Genomic DNA, 17,604 nt, shown 5'->3' on the forward strand with positions numbered 1-17,604 from the left:
CCAAAACATTTCAACACGGAACTCCTGTCCTTCCTGTCCAACTGCATCTTATAAGAACATCTTCTCAGTCGCACACACATGCAGAGATGTATAGGTACAAATGTGCACACACACATACTTACACACATTTGCACTTTCCACCCCAGAGCTCTGACCTATAATTCTAACAAAAACTGCTGTGATGGTACACGTTACATCACCTTGACAGGACTCTTCTTTTCCTGTTCCTGTTCAATTACAGCATACCTCCTCCTTCCTGCTCTAGTAGACTTGGGTGTACCTTCTTCCAGCTCCCATTTGGCCTTGGAGGCACACACTTGTGGTATGTCATCACATGGCTGTGTAACTGCATGTTTGCATACCCCTCTCACTCATGTGGGTATGAGCCCTATAAGCGAGGTATAGTTTTATCTCTGAAATACTTCTTTTTTTTTTTCTGGTATCAGGAATTGAACTCAGGACCTTGAGTTTGCCAGGCAGGTGCTGTGCCACTGAGCTACGTCCCTGGTGGTATACTTGTATACTTAGCAAACCTTAAGAGATTGAGTCTGATGTCTGATGAATATGTTTATCTTCTATGGCTTGTATGTGTTCTACAGAGAGGGTGCAAAAGGAAAACCACCTACTAAGAAGAGAAGAAGCATCTTCTCTGGTTCCCTAGAGAATTGCCTAATACTTACACTCCCTCTTGTGAAGCCCGTTAGTTTGGTGGTCTTCCGCAAACCATCATTCTCAGTGGTCAAGCCCTCATGTCAGCTTTTCCAATGCTAACGCTAGGGTTGGCCATGGGACCAGCTTTGGCAGGGGACATTGTGAGCACCATGTAAATGTGTGATAAGTGCTTGTACATTGGGATGTCAACTTGGGGTGCTCCTTCTCAGGCCCAAGATGCCATGTTATAAGGCAGCCCGCGCGGTAAGGCCCAAGTGGGAAAGAACTAAAGGCTGTGATGAAGTCCCAGGTGAATGTCCCATCCATATCTGCCATGCTGGGAACATCTGGACCTTCTGCACCCTCACTCAGTGCCTTACGCATTACTACCTGGAACATAAGAACAGAAGAACTGTACACAGAGTTGAGGAAAGTAAGTTATTCTTTTATGAAATCAAAGTTTAATGTGGTTTGCTGTACAGCAGTAGAAAACAAAAATATCTCTCTGGTCAATATCAGGTTAATAATATCCCTTAGTTACTGCAAGCTGATCATGTCTGCAATCTCCTGAATGAGTGTACAGCAAAGGCTAAATAAAGAGGCAAATGGAATGAGTTCAGGACTCCAGGAGGATCAAAGCCCTCTCACAGAATTTGAGGTTTTCAGGGCTATGACCAAGACCTTCTCTGGGTGGCCCATATTTATTTGGTTATCAGAAGAGAAAGGGGAGTACTCAAAAAGAGGGGAATTCCTCAAGGACTTCTCCAAGTAAGGTATTAAGTTAATCCACCCAGGAGGATGCCTGAGGCCACAGTCTTTATCTAGTTGAGGTTGGATCCAGGTGTCCTTGGCTGTGATCTTGTCTTATCCTTTAAGGTTTTCTGGCTTTATCCACCATAACAGGCTTTGGTAGGGACTGGTGATTCATGGGGGTTCACTTACTATGAGTACACCATCCATTTCCAGACAAGAAGCCCAGGCCTTGGATAGACTCACAAGTGAACATGAAAAGCCAATTGGTTAATTTAAATCTTGCTCAGGTCTGCTTCCCAGTGGTCTCCATCAGGTCAACACCTATATTTAAAATACCTCCAGAGCATCAGTCACTGAATTAGCACTTCCTAATTTGAGTTATAAATATCTGAGAACTTTTGGGGGTTTTTTGGATCATCAGAATTGATTCCAGGACATTCACACTGAGCTACAGCCCCAGTCCTTTTGTAATTCTTTATTTTGAGATAGGGTCTTGCTAAATTACTGTAAATTGCCTAGGCTGGGCTTAAACTTGTGATCCACTTGCTTCAGCCTCCCAGAGTGCTGGGATTACAGGTGTGTGTTACCATACCTGGCTAAATTACAAAAGTCTAATATCTAAATTCATTCACTTCTTGAGTTAAATGTGTATATTCGATTGGATGCCTTGGAATGAGACGGTGTTTAGTAAAAAAATGTTTATCAAGCAGAATATTATTAGGGCCAATGCCCAAGGGAAGGACAAGCCTGGTGCTTGCCCAGTGACAGCTTTTTCTGACCCCATAGGGAGCTCTCAAACTAGAGTGGTTTCTCCAAGTTGTTTCCAAGATGGTGGACCCCTGCACTTTACACTGAGGAGGGCTTGGATGTGGGCAGTCCCGGGAAGGAACTTATCTTGAACGAAGCTACTATCAGCGGCAGGAGCAATGTACAGCTGGAAACTCTGCCAAAAACAGTCAAAGCGATGGGACAACAAATTTTCAGCCTTAAGTGTCTCAGGACAGAGTGTTCCCATGCTTACCGCTATCAGCAAGACAGTGGTGTTCCCATTTGACAGATGAGGAAAAAGAGGATCAAGAGAGGGAGGTAAACATTGTCCCAGGGTTACACAACTGGCCAGCCAGAAAGCAAAGAATAATCTTCCAAGAAAACATGGATATGCCCTACTCCTTTAACTCTCCTAGACCAGTGACACCTTTCTCGCATGATCCTTGACATTCTTTTTTTTAGTTGCAAAGAGAAAAAAATAACAAAATAACAACAACAAAGACAAAAACAAAACAACACAAAAACAATAAAAATGATACAGAATTTCAAAACAGGATGATAGGAAAATAATAATGGTTGTTATATTACATTGTTATCTTCATTGAAGTTGCTCAGATTACCAGATGTAAGGATGCAAGACTGATCAAACCATTAAAGAGAATAAAAAATAATTAAAAAAACATTTGAAATGATACAGAGTTTCACTAAACAAGATGGTAGGAATTCAACAATGGCTGTTATATTGCATATTGTTGTCTTCAAATTAGTTGTTCGGATTACCAGATGAAAGCATGCAAAATTGGTCAAAAGTTTAGGCATTAACTGTTCCTTTCAATAAACCAATAGACATCAACAATACAATTATCCCAGCTATCCTTATATATACATATATTTTTTTCCCTTCTTTCTTTCTTTTCTTTTCCCCATCATCCCAGTTGTTCCTTCCCTTTGTGAATTTTCTTTCACGATTTCTATTGTACCCTATCTTTGTCATTCTTGGGGTCTCTTAATAACCATTGTACAACAGAGCCATGAATTTTCTGTTTCACCTCTAAGTTATTTATTAGTGGCACTAAGGTCACAGCCATCAAACTTACTCTTAGCTGAAGACATTCTATGTTTATCTTCAAATCTATATTTAAGGAATGTCAAAGGTTTAAATGTATTTGTAAAACATCGCTGTCATGGAAGAGAATGAAACCCATTTGACAAAATGGACATAACTGCCAACAAAGTTCTGAAGCCCATTTGCAAGTTGGAGATGTAAAGATAAAGCCTTTTAGTGCATCTGTGTATTACATCACAAGCATCATCTGTGCAGTGCCTGGAAGAGGTGTGGGTGAAGTTAGTAAAGTGAGGGTTTACCTCTCACAGGGAATGAGAAAGAAAGAGGCAGTGTCCATCAGCTTTCCATTGCTGTGACAAAACATCCAAGATGATCAACTTCATAAAGAAACATTTGGTCAATGACATCAGTGTTTCAGTGCGTGATTGCTCGGGCCCCATGGCTCCATGGCTTGGGGCCTGTGGCAGCCCAGAACATCATGGCAGAAGTACATGGCAGAGGAGGCCTGCTCACTTCATGACAGCCAGGAAGCAAAGAGAGAAGGCAGCAGGGCTGGGTTCTTGGGACCCCATTTTAGGATGCAACCCAGTTACCCAACTTACCTCCACCAGGCCACTTCTCCTGAAGGTTCCTTTCTAGGGGGCCAGCTAGCTCAATGGTAGCTCCTACCCTACCATAGTGCCCTTGCTGGCTTTGTTTTCTAGAACGTCTCAGCATGGCCCCAAGAGCTTTGACAAAGAAGAACATTATGGAAAGAGAGTCTCAAGAAGCATACTCCAAGCCAATCACAACTGCACGGAGCAGCTCAGAGGTTTTATGTTAACCAGAGCTGTCCAGAGAGACAGAACCAGCAGTATATCCACATGCTTCCTGACTTGCGATGGGATTACGTCCTGATAAACCTGTCGTATGTTAAAAGCATCCTAAGCCAAAAATGCATTTAGTGCACCTAACCCACCAACCAGAGCTTGGCAAAGTATCTACTGCAGAGTATTGGTTGTTTGTCCTCCTGTACACGTGGCTGACTCAAACCTGTAGTTCTCTGTTGAGCCAGACCTCTAAGAGAGCATTGTACCACACAGGGAAGCCCAGGGAAGCATCAAAATTCAAATTCACAGTAGGATTCTACAGAGTATACCACTTGGCACCATTGTATAGCCAGAAAATTGTAAGGCAAGCCACTGTAATTTGGGTGCTGTCTGTGAATGAGTGAGTGAGTGTGTGTGTATGTATGTGTGATTGATTTTAAGGACTTGGCTCATATGATCAACAAAAAATTAGTTGTTAGTATTTAAATGCATGATTAAAAGAACAATAATACTGTGGGATCCTTGGATAAGAGAGCCCACTCCTCAAATCATACATCACCCCACCCTCCTGGTGTCAGTGCACCTGAAGTTCCAGGGAACCCTGGCAACACAAAATAGAATTATCAGTCTTAAATAGTGTCCCCACTGTTTCTAACTCCAGTCCTTTCTTTCCCCATGCTGCCCCAAGCAAAAGGGGAAGCTGTTACCATGTGATTCTCTGTAGAAATGAACATCTCAGCTCTACAGATGTTCAATCAGAATCAAGCTCAGCTCAAACCATTAATGCCTCTGTTCGAGTACAGTATTCTATTAGGCAGGAGTACTCAATACAGGCAAAAGAATGCGTGGAACTTTGCTTCCAGCCCTTAAATCCAGTGAATTTGAATCTCACATTGCTTCTCTGTCTATGAAGATTTCTGCTTCTTGCAATGCAAGGAACTCTGAGCATAACTAAGAAAATGTGATGTTATCAATATTTATCAATATTTATCAAGTACTCATAAATCTTCCCCAAACCATTGGTGAGGTAAGTGTGCAATCTTCTTACCTTTTATGTTTTTTCAAACAGCTTCATTGATATATAATCCACCCACCATCCAATTCATTTAAAGTGTACAGTGAAATGGCTTTTGGTACATACACAGAATTCTATAACCATCACCACCATCAATTTCATACTAATGTCAACATCCCCAAAAGAAGTCCCTTACTTACCCTTTAGCAATCACCTCTAATCTTTTACATGTCTTTTATTCCCACCCAACCTACTTTTTTTGTTTTGTTTTGTTTTTGTCCGGTACCGGGAACCGAACTCACGATCTTGCGCTTGCCAGGCAGGCGCTTTTGCCCCTGAGCTAAATCCCCAGCCCCCCAACCTACTTTATATCTCTATAGATTTCCCAACTCTAGACATTTATATTATATTTTCATTTTGTGTAAATGCAGTCATGTAGTAAGCACTATATTCTCTCCTGCTTTACCCATGTTGTAGCATGCTTTCAGGTACATCTATGCCAGAGCACTTCATTCTTTGTGTGACTAAAGAACTTCTCATTGTATGGAAATTGCGATGGCTTATATCTACATGTTTCCTAAGCCTCATGCACTCATAGATGGGGCTTTTCGGAGTGACTGGATCATGGGTGTATGATACTGGGTTAGTCCACTGATCGTTTTAGCATTGTTCTGGATGTAGATGATGGATTTACTGAAGAGGGAAAGTCCACTCTGGGTGTGGGTAGCACCAACCAGTAGGCTTGTAGTCTGGATGAAATAAAAATGGAAAGAAGAAGGAAGGCTCATTTCTTCCTGCCTGCTCTGCCATGGACTATTTCTCCTCTGTGATGCTCTCCTGCCATGTTCCACCCCTCCTTGGAGTCAGCCAACTATGGACTGAAACCTCTATAAAGTGTGAGCTAAAATAAACCTTTCCTCCTTTAACTTGTGGGTGTTGGGTATTTTGTCCCAGCAATGAGAAAGTAACTAAGATACAGTATCACATTTTGTTTATCCATTCATAAGCTGATGGTGTAGCAGAAGATGCCCGCCGCCCCAGCCAGTATACTTTAGTTTGTTAGCTGCCCAGGTGATAGTTCCAGTTATAGCTCCTGTTACTTTTGTCTCTTAGAAACGGCTGGTCACTGTAATGCATAGCTGGTCACTATAATGCATATTATAAGAACCAATCACCAATTAACAAGCCATTCTGCCTCTGTACTTCCTGCTTGCCTATCCCATATAAGCCCTAGACCACCAGAGACCAGATATTTTGGGGATGATCGCAATTAGTGCTTGTCAGGGTAGAGCTGCAGATGGTACAGCTTCCTGTGAGCTGGTGGCCAGGTGAGCTTCGGTGGGGGGAGGATGACTATTTCTTTGTGGCTGGGGCAGGAAGGAGAAGCACAAGTGCTTGGGAGAGAGAGCCTGGTCTGATGGTCTGATCGCATTTTGGATCTTAATGGATCTCCAAATCCTGAGGAAGTGAAGGGATCTAAACTGCCTTCCTCCTTCTTGTGCCCATGCCAGTGACTTCTCCACTCACCCCACCCCACAGGGCACAGACAGGCATTGGGCATTGGCTGTTTCCCTGCCCACCTCCCATCCCAAGGAGACTTTAGTGCCGAGCCAACCCTGAGTGTTTGATGCTCTTCTGCTCCCTCCATGTACCTTTATTGCCTTCAAGGAGGTGGATTTTCCTGGATAGCTATGCAGATACCTGAGCATCTGCCCATGGGGTCCTGAACCCCCTTAATTGTGCTTGCTCCTTGGTGTATTTGTTCTACCTTGCCCTTGCTTCCTTTGTAGCCCCAAAGTCTTCTTAATTCAAAAGCTAGTTTCCTCCAATTCTATGGCCTCTTTTGCATTGTCCAAGGAGGTCCACATCTGATGGAGACCACTACAAAGCAGCCCTGAGCAGGACTTAAATTAATCAACTGGCTTTTCATTTTCACTTGTGAATCTGTCCAAGTCCTAGGCTCCTATCTGGAAATGGGCAGTGGACTCATAGTAAGTGAATCTCTGTGAGTCACTAATCCCTACTAAGACCTGTTATGGTGGATGAAGCCAGAAAACCTCAAAGGATAAGACAACATCATAGCCAATGACACCTGGATCCAATCTCAGCTAGGTAAAGACTATAACCTCAGGCATTTCACTAATGGGTGGATTAACTTAATCCTGATTATGGATTAAGTTAATACCTTACTTGGAGAAGTCCTTGAGTAATTCCCCCCTTCTTGAGTACTCCCCTCCCTTCTTCTGGTAACTAAATAAACACAGGCCACCCAGAGAAGGTCTTGGTCTTAGCCCTGAGAGAATCTCAAATTCTCTGAAAAGGCTTTGATCCTCTTGGAGCTCTGAAATAATTCCATTTGCTTCTGTTTATTTAGCCTTCACTGCACACTCATTCAGGAGATTGCAGACCTGATCAGCCTGCAATAACTAAGGGATATTATTAACCTGATACACATGTAGGAAGTTCTTTGCATTGTTTTCATCATAACTGATGGGAAGGAGAGGCCAGACAGGTGTGTTTGCCTGAGGGCCTTGGAGGCTGTGGATTGCTGTCAGCATCAGACAATGAGTTTGGATAGCACAAAGGTGGCTCCAAGTTGCCAGGAGTGTTGTCTGGAAATCGACCCACCACACTGTCCCTAAGGACAGCATCAGTTCCTCACTCATGGTCAAAGTCACCCATACCAGACTCTTCTAATGAAAATACGGACTTTAGAATAACAGTTGCTAGCTGCTTGTCTCAGGAGCTGTGCTTGGAGAATACAGGAAACAATCCTTGTGTTCTCCCACTTAGTACACAAGTGGCAAGGTGTGTGTACATGTGTCAAAGTGTAAATGGGTGTGTTTTGCCCACATGATATGCCATGTTACATTTTTGTGTATTTATAAACATTGTATTAAGCATTTTCTTGTAGAATTAGCCCAATTCAGTACAATATCATAGGAAAATCTGCCTTTACAACTTTGGAAGGAAGTTGAAAGTGAGTCATCAGGTGACTTGGCTATCAGTGATGACTTAGGTCTTATGAGCCAAAGAGGTTAGCAAAATATGACAGACAGCAGGTGCCCCCTCTGGGAGGCCGTGCAGCTGGGGGGGGCGGTGCAGGCCCCTCGGGGCCCAGTGCACCTGGCCGTGAAGGTACCCGGGGAAGCAGGCAGGTTGCAGGTGCCCGCTCCGGGAGGTTGCTCAGCTGGGGAGCACGGGCCCTTTGGGGCCTGGTGCACCCAGCTGCTCTGGTGCCTTGAAAGGCAGGCAACAGGCACCCGGGAAGTGGTGTGGAGACGTGCGCCAGCCCTCAGGCCAGCCGCTGCCACGCAGTCAAGAAACGCCATGCCACAGAGAAGCAGTGACACAATAGGCCCACCTGGAGACGTGCATGAATCATCCCAACATGGAGAAACCTCTGGGAAAACATGCCACATGGTGGGTTGTTCTTGGCCCTGCCCTTGAAAGCCAGAAAAGTCTGGAGTCAGTGGAGGAGGAGCTGATGAACAAGGACTCAGAGAACACGAGAGTACCAACACCCGACAACTCAGAGGTTGAACTGACTGGGGATGTGGGAGCCATTCAGGAGCTCGAAACAAGGAAGACCTTGCACAATACCTGGGGAGACCCCCCTGGGTGTCATTCTTCCCCTAACTGTACAGGCTGTGGTGGAGGAGCAAGTAGAGCTCTGGAGAGGTCTGCAACAAGACTTCATGGATTACATGGGTGCCCGATATTCAAATTTTGAAGAACTGCCTTCATGGAGAAGGTACATGTCTAGGTTACCTGCCTGGGACACTTTGCACCTGATGGTGCTGAGACTGACTAGCGGTCGGAGGACTTCATCCACATGTTCCTGCCGCCTGTGTTGACGGTTGGGGAGAGGACACTAAGTGGTTGCAGGATCCCAATGTGCTGGGAGGCTGGAGAGAACACCCCTCTGCTTTCTTAGACAAGAGGCATTGATAAAGCACACTTCCCTGGATCCCAGGTCAGTAGAGGGACAAACTATTCTTACAGATAAGTTTATTACTCAGTCAGCCCCAAATAGTAGAAGAAAAGCTACAATAAATGGCTTTTGCCCAAGATAGCTCACTTGAGATGTTAGTAAGAATTGCCTCCTCAGTATTTTATAGCCATAAGGAGGAGGAGGAGGCCAAGGAGAGAAAACAAAGAGACTGAGAAAAAACAGCTGCCTTTGTTGCAGCACTAAGGGAAACAGACCCTAAGTCCGATTCTTGGGGCCCGAAGAAGATCTCGTTGACTACATTTATCTTCTACGGCTGTCAAAAGCCAGGCTACCTCAAGAAGAACTGCCCTAAGAAGCCCCCTGGGCTATGCCCTGATTGTAAAGGTGACCACTAGAGTTCGGACTGCCCACTGAAGCAAAGGCCCCAGAGCTCAGACCCTTTCTACCAGCTTGTCCAATAGGAATGAAGGGGCCCAGGGCATACTCTGCCTTCTCCCTCTGGTCAGACCATTATCTTCAAGGAGGAGCCCCTCGTAATCATAACTATAGAGGAAAAAATAAACAGCCTGTTGCTGGACACTGATGCTAGTTTCTCGGTCCTTCTTTTCAGTCCTGGCCTTCCTTCCAGCCATCACACCTCAGTGAAAGGAGTCATGATGAGGAGGTAATCTGCTATTTTTCACAACCCTTGGGCTGTAACTACTTATTAGATCTTTCTTGCATATCTTTGTTTTCCTGAGAAACCACTTGGAAGATACCAACATGTATTACAGCAGCCATTGATAATTTCCTACCAATCTGTCCATAATTCTGTAATGTTTCTGTTGTTCCTATGTTATTTTGTAAATGGGTGTATATTTATTACTATGTGTTTTCAACAACAACCATTGAGACTAGTCAATGATTATTTAATTGATCACTCATGTATAGCTCTATTTGTTTTCCCTAGAAACCACTTTGAAGAAACCAAAGTATAGTACAACAACCATTGATAATTTCCTACCTTTTTTGTCTGTAACTCACTATTCTTTGTTTATTTGTTTTCCTGAGAAATTATCTTGAAGATACCAATAGGTAAAATAACAACCATTGATAATGTCCTGCCACTTTGTCTGTAATTCATTAAATCCCCCTACTACTATGTTATCCTTCTTTTACTCTTTTAAATAAAAAGAAAAGAAAATATATGAGAGATAGGAAAATATAGAGCAAAGACCTTGATGCAAATGAGGGAGAAAACAGTAATATAAATAAATATTTGACAGTCAAAATTCTAAAAATGATCCTGTGTACCTGAATGATCCAACATTAGAACTAGATCAGAAAATGTTATCAGGTTCTTGTTGGGTGAAACCTATTGGATGGATGCCAACACTGTGATTCAGTGTTGGAAATGGTTTGTAATAGACGATATGCTACAAGGTGTTTTGAAATACAGTAATAATGAAATACCAGTAAAACCTTCTAGATGCATCAATAATAATACTCAAAAATATATTTATCATGACATCTCACTATCTTCATAGCAGGACTTAGTCATTCTAATTGTCAGAATCTAATGGATTTTTTGGAAAAGTGACAGGTGTGTTTTGAGATAACGACACTCCAGGGAGTTGATTTCCTTCAAGATTTCCTACATTTTAATGAAAAAAGGCCCACCAAAACAGAAAAAAAATCCAACAATTTGGCTGCTGTTCACTCATTTTTTGAAAACTTTGTTTCGAACTGTCAAGCAATTTATGCACTGTCTGAATACACGACAACTGATGAACAATTTGCATCATTTCGTGGTTGTTGAAGCTTCAGCATTATATGCCAAATAAACCTTCCAAATGTGGTATAAAAATATATGCCCTGGTAGATGCAAAGATATTTTACACCTTGAATTTAGAAATTTATCCTGGAACTCAGCCAACAGGTCTTTATTCGTGCAATAATAAACCATATGACATTATGAACAAATTTGTTGCATCTATTTCAAAAAGTAACCCAAACATCAGTTTGACAGTTGGTTCACTAGTTACCCACTGATGTTACATTTGCTAAAAGAACACCAGTTGACCAGCACAGGAACTATTTGCAAGAACAAAGCCGAATTCCTGAAAAATTGTTGTAAGTTCACAGTAGAGAAATATATAGTACAATCTTGGGATTTCAGAGCAACATAACATTGGCCTCCCATTTGGTGAAGAAAAACAACGTACTTCTGATACTGTCAACTTTTCACCATGATGATAAAACTGATAGTGAGGCTGGGTGCGGTGATGTAATCCCAACATGTGGGAGGATGAGGTATGAGGATCCTGTGAGTTTAAGGTCAGCCTGTGCTACATAGTTCAAGGCTAGCCTGGGCTATGTAGCAAGACCCTGTCTCCAAACAAACAAAGACTGATAATGAATCTTTAACAAAAATGCAGCCAGAATGGTCACATTTCACAACAAAATGAAAGACAACTAGTTGTTGACAAGTTATGTAGCAACTATGATGTCACTCAAAAGACAAAGTGTTGGCCAATGGTTGTGCTTTACTTATTCTAAACATGTCAGGCATAAATTGTTTCATAGTTTACAAAGAAAATAATAAGTGCAAAATATTATGGAGAAATTTTGTTAGAGGATTGGGACTGGAATTGATAAATGATCAGTTACAACAGAGGAAGAGCAATATGTATCTGCCCAAAGAACTCCAAAAAAGAACTCTGGAGGAGACCAATAAATAGGTGAAACATCACAAGAACTTCCTAAGGAAACAGGAAGACCAGCAAGATGTCAAGTATGTCCCACCCAAGAAGACAGAAAACAAAACACATGTGCTGTCAGTGTAAGCAAGACTTGTGTATGGAACGTACTGTTGTCATGTGTGAAGCCTGCCTTAGGTGTGATGATAGAGCTTTATTTGTATTTCCATTATAGTTCCCACAGAATTTATTTCTGCTGTTATTTGCTATGTCTTGTAAGCAGGTCCTTACATATTAAAATTTAATATTTTATTTCATTGACATTTTGTTTTGCTGTTAAGTACACACTGTTTAAAATAATAAAGCTCATAAAATTAAAAGCAATAACTTATCAGTAGAAACACTCTTTAAAAATAAATGTGGTATTTAACACTCCCCATAATGTACCTTTCAAAAAATTTGCACTGATGCCCCCACAGGGCACAAGCCAGGAGCCTGCTCTGCTCACACCTGCGGGATGGAGGAGCATCAGCAGCTCCGCAGTATCTGTGGGTGACAGATTTATTTGAAGACACATCCAATACACACCTGGAGTGCAGATGTTGGCTTTTTATAGACTCCAAGTTCTTGAGCCTACAGGAGTTGCCCTGTCCTGAGAAATGTAAGTAAAACTTCCAGGAACACAATTCCATGTATCATGAGAACCCCTGGTGCTTCCTCCAACCCCTCTGATGCCCAGGGACTCTCTGGTACTTAGGATTCTCCTGACTGTGGGCTGCAACTGCATGCTTGACCTCTTGCTGAGTCTTCTAGAGCTACTTCTTTCTTACTACTCAGAATGTATCAAGGCGAGCTTTCCTGAGGATACCAGAGCCCCACCTCCACCAGGAGATGACAGGGAGTGTGATTCAGGTGAAGATTTGGGTTGAGGTTCGTGGGCTAGTGGGCTGCCCTGCTGGAAGTGGCATAAAAGCAAACAGCTATTCTTAAAATCCCCCTGGCCAGCAGTCCTGCTAGGTCAAGTGATGATTCTGTGTGACTCAGAAAAGAGCACACCTTTCTGGAGCTCTTTCTTATCACCTGCTGAGAAGTTGTCTAAATAACTGTGAATGAGGTCCGCTATCCCTCCCAGGAGTTGCACAGTGTACGGAAGGCACAACAGGAAGTGGCAGCCAGTCTTTCCACTGAGAGCTTCTCCCTGATCACCTCTTTTCCAAGGCCTCAACCTTCCTGGATCTTAATGTCAGAGTCTGTCGTCCCTACCACTTTCCCCACTAGGCTCTCTCAGCTTCCTTCTGTTCTCGTCCTTTCATTTCCTTCCTTTTCAGATTCCTTGGGGTGGTTTATAATCTTATTCCATTACATTAGCGAGAGCTCTGCATTTCCTACTTCTCTCTCCTACACATCTCACCCCGGTGCCGGCCAGTTTAGTTCTTTAGGTTCTCACACTTGATTAATTTATTCATAGGATGAGATTCTTCATCATGAGAAGTCTCCATAGCATGTCAGTCCCTTTTCATGGACACCTCACACCTTCAAACGAATTTCAAGAACATCGTCTTCACGTCTTCTCCCCAGAACCCTAGAAGTAAATGCTCCCTACATCTGCAACCCCACTTGACTGATGAAAAATTAGTGCCGAAGAAGTGTACGTGCTGCATGAGGCTGACACAGGCCCAAGGACTGAAGCATAGATCTGCTCAGGCCAAGACTTCATTTCTCTGTGAGGTTGGAGCTTCTTTGCCTTGGAAACGGAGCACTGTAACCTCCCACTCCTCTTCGCAGGGTAGACATGAAAAAATTTGTCCTTTTTGGAAAAAGAAAAATCAAATAAACAAACAAAACACGTAAAACACACGACTCAATACTAATGCAGGTCTTCAGTCCCGAACCCAGACACAAGTGTGCCACAGGGCAGACGTGGAAAGAAGCCTCAGAAAAACTCGGTTGGAGTTGTCTCTAAGGACTCTGAGCTAAGTAGGCTGAACCCAAGGAGGAAGTGAAATCTTTTCCCAGGATTTCCCCGGAGAGGAAACTGGAAGATTGAGAGTCGGTGAGAAATAACAGATACTTTACCAAGTGTTTAATTAGGAATAGAGCAGTGGTGGGTGTAGAAGAGTTTTATTTCTTAATTTTTCATTTTTTGGGTCTTTTTTTCAGGTACCAGGGATGGAACTCATGACCTTGCACTTGCCGGGCAGGCTCTGTGCTGCTAAGCTAAGTCCCCAGCCCCGGGTTTTAAAAATTAATAAAAATAGCAAAACATTTAGAGTGCTTTCCTGAATCACATAATTTTAGGGCTACTATGGACCCAGAAAATTACCTAAAACTCCCTTCACTGTTTTTTTATAAAAAGAAGTAATACTTTGAGTCACAAGCAGGATCAGCTATATAATTCATTGGACCTGTTGCAAAGTTAAACCTGTGGACTTCCTGTCCAAATACTATCAACAATTTCAAGATGGAAAGAGCAGGTCACCGAACCAAATATGGGATGTTTCTAAGCGCAGGGCTTAATGGGACTGCACAGGTCACACACCTGGGAAGCCATCCCCGGGCACCAGGATTTCACATTTGTACGCAATGTATGGTGCATATTGCCTCTTCATAGATAATCAAATTTGAGTTTCACAATAGCCCAGTGGAGTAGCATGAATATGGTCTTTATTTAAAACATTTCCAAATGGGGATGAGTTCACCAGCCGTGACACTCTGATGGAGTAAAACGACCCTCTGCCCTTCGCATCATTTCTGTTTAATATGATGGCACTTGATTAATCTGTTAGATTAGGTAGGACTTGGCTAATTTGCTCATGGATTTTCATTTAGCAAACTCATTAGCGATTCCTGCAAGATGAACACTTGGGTAGGCATTTCAGACGTCTGCTGTGAGTTTCACAATAACCCCGAGAAGGATGTCAGTACCATCAGCACACTGAAAGTCAGGGAGGAGAGGGTAGACACTCAAGCCAGGATGTGCTGTGATGCTTATTATTGATTGACTGATTGACTCGGTTGAACTGGAGATTGACCCCATGGCCTTGTCACTGAGCTATGTCCCCAGCCCTTTATTATTATTATGTTTTTTTTGAGGCAGGATCTTGCTAAGTTGCTAAATTCCCCAGGCTGGACTCAATCTTGACATCCTCCTGCTGCTGCCTCCCAGAATGCTGGAATTACAAGTGCTTGTGATGCTCTTTTAAAAAATATTATTGTCTATGAAATGAGATACAGAAGTAAATTTCAAATTGTCAAGTAAATGAAAGGCAAAATGATGAGTAAGTCACTAAACCACTCTTCTTCCTTTCCTACTCTCTCTTTCATCTCCTCTGCTAAAGTTTCTAGGGTGGGAAGCATAGAAGCATGAACATAGAAGCTTCATATTATCAGAGGAGAGTCTAGCAACTGAGTTAAAAGCAAACCAATTGGTCTGAGCCCCGCCCCTTGGCAGGGACCCAGGCTGCTCACTGAATATGCATGAGCTATCTCCCACCTAGCACGCTGGGCAGGTGGCCCAAGCCACAGACCATAAGCAAGACTAGAGTGCAGCCAGTGACCTCAGAAGCCTTGTGCTGGACGCTGGAATCACAAGGTTGGAGCACACTGACTCCCTGAGTCTCGAGGAGGGGAGTTTCCCTGGAGACAAATGGGACTCCCAGTGGCCTGGAGCAAAATGGGCCTTGCCGCGAAAGCCGCTGGGATCTGGGAGCTGGCCCCTGCAGCAGAACCTAACACCACCCCAACTGATCTACTCCACGTACGCGATCCCTCTCGCTCACGCCTGGCCTATTTGCCTGCTGACCTTCAGGAATAGCAGTGTGAGTGAGGCATAGGAAGCCTTCCAAAGTCCTTCCTGCTGCTGCTCTTTGTTACTACTAAAAGCTTCTGATTGCTGGCTGAATTCTATTTTCACTTTAAAGACAGACAGGCCTGAGCCCAACTCATGAAGAATTAAGAACAACCAGGAGCTTTGATAATCACTAGATCTTTCTCATGTAAAAGAGTTTAGGAAAAAAGTGTATAAGCACTGCAGTGATAAGCAGGTGGATGTCTATTTTACCGACCCTGGTACTTGTTTAGGGGGAAACTTTCAAAGGGAAAATGTTTTAGCTACTTGTTTTCTTAGCCATCGATGTACAGGAAAAACGGAGACTCCCAAGCATAACCATAAATCTAACATTTAAGTAGCTAAATAAAGCAGTTATTTTAAAAAACAAGATAATAAAATGTGATCATCTCCTAAGTCTTGAAGTCAGCAACATACAGGGATGAATTTTCCCCCGGGAAGTGATCCTCCTCAAAGGCTAAGAGCTCGGCCAAAGATGTCCTCCTCACAAGTTGGCCTCTGTGACAATGCTCACATTCCTTCATCTGTATGTCAGTATGGGCACAGTTTGCCGTAACAAAATGCCACCAGCCGAGCGGTTCAAACCACTGAGATTTATTTTCTTACGGTTCAGAGGTTGTAAGTTCATGATTAAGAAGTCAGCATGGAGGGAGCACTCTTTGTACATGGCTGCCGTCCATGCCTACCCAACCTCTTCGTGCAGAAAGAGATAGAGACGAGACACAGACAGACAGAGACAGAAAGAAAAAGAAGGAGAAGGAGGCAAGGGAGGAGGAGCAAGAGGAGGGAGAGGAGAGGAGGAGAGAGGGAGAGAGAGAGGAAGAAGAGGAGGAGGAAGTGGAGAGAAAGGAATGCAAAGGAAGGGAAGGGAAGCAAAGGGAGATTTCTCAGGTGTCCCATCTTATAAGCATGCTAATCCCACCATGGGGGCCCACCCTCATGACACACTAACCTTAACTACCTCCCAAAGGCCCTGTCTCCACATAGTATCACCTTGGGAATTACAGCCTCAACATCGGAACTGTGTATCTGGAGCAGGAGGAAGGACACAATTCAGTCCACAGCAGGTGGGAAGCGCGGACTCTAGAACTGGCTGCCCGGTGTGGGCAATGTCACCAAGAGCAATTGGGCTTCTGTAAGCAGCCTGAAGACTTCCGAAAGGATATGGCTGATAGGTGAGTGGTCCTGAATTAGGGTGACGGCGTCGAAAGAGGAGAGAGATCTGAGGTGGACTGTTCACACCTTGGGAGCAAAGTGAAGGAATTCACCAAGGTCACCAAGACTGCGGCCCAGAGCTGGGAGAGTGTTGGTGCTGTCACCCAAACTGGGAAGCCAAGAGGAGGAACCAGTCTGGACAGGGGGAGGATACAGGGATTTGATTGGAAACATGCTCACCTTGGGGTCACCATGAGTTTGTATGGGATGTCCCAGCAAAACGGCGATATCAGAATGTCCCTCATCCCCATTAATGAAAACTCTATATGCCATAACATAAGCTAAGATGAAAAATATCAATTAGTGTGAAAAGGGGAGGGGGAACCAAGGAGGAGGGAAGGAAGATGATTAAAACAAAGAAAGCAGTAACATGTACACATAACCACACCCCAAGATGGTTGGGAACTGCATGAATTGCAAACACATATTAATAATATTTAAGAAACAGTTTTAATGTCACTTGTGAGGAGGAAGGGACAGCTCTGTCTTGGGCCAAGGGGAAAGAATAGAGTCTAGGTGGGACTCATTTCGTGAGCTGTTGCTTGAACACCGAGCTGAAATTCCCTTTGGCTGGACATAACTGATGTGCAGACGGCCACTCTGGGGGTTAGAGCTCTGCAGGGCTCATAGCTCCGCGGGCACAGCTGGCGGGCTGTCGAGTTCCTCGTAAGGACCCCTCAGTAGACCTGTTTTCCAGCGCCTCGTGGCACACAGATACGACTGACTACAAAGTCTGCACATGTGTGAGGGCTCAGGTAAGTAAGCTTACTTACAGGAGGATAGGAGACACACCGGCTGGAAACTCAGCCTGGAAGGACAGGAAACAGAAGAGGGATGAGCAATGGCC

At 43.6% G+C, this 17,604-nt stretch overlaps 1 long non-coding RNA gene across 1 annotated transcript in view; it reads left to right on the top strand.

Moving 5' to 3' along the window:
• Positions 1 to 13,843, top strand: part of LOC106149612 — a 58,408-nt gene extending 44,565 nt beyond the window's left edge. Inside the window, exons 2-3 of the long non-coding RNA XR_001235918.1 lie at positions 12,175 to 12,356; positions 13,164 to 13,843. This is a non-coding gene — a long non-coding RNA (uncharacterized LOC106149612). The remainder of the gene's footprint in view (positions 1 to 12,174; positions 12,357 to 13,163) is intronic.
• Positions 13,844 to 17,604: the final 3,761 nt, after the last annotated feature.

The sequence above is a fragment of the Chinchilla lanigera genome, unplaced genomic scaffold (assembly GCF_000276665.1).
Source record: "Chinchilla lanigera isolate Chin_1 unplaced genomic scaffold, ChiLan1.0 scaffold00004, whole genome shotgun sequence".
NCBI lineage: Eukaryota > Metazoa > Chordata > Mammalia > Rodentia > Chinchillidae > Chinchilla > Chinchilla lanigera.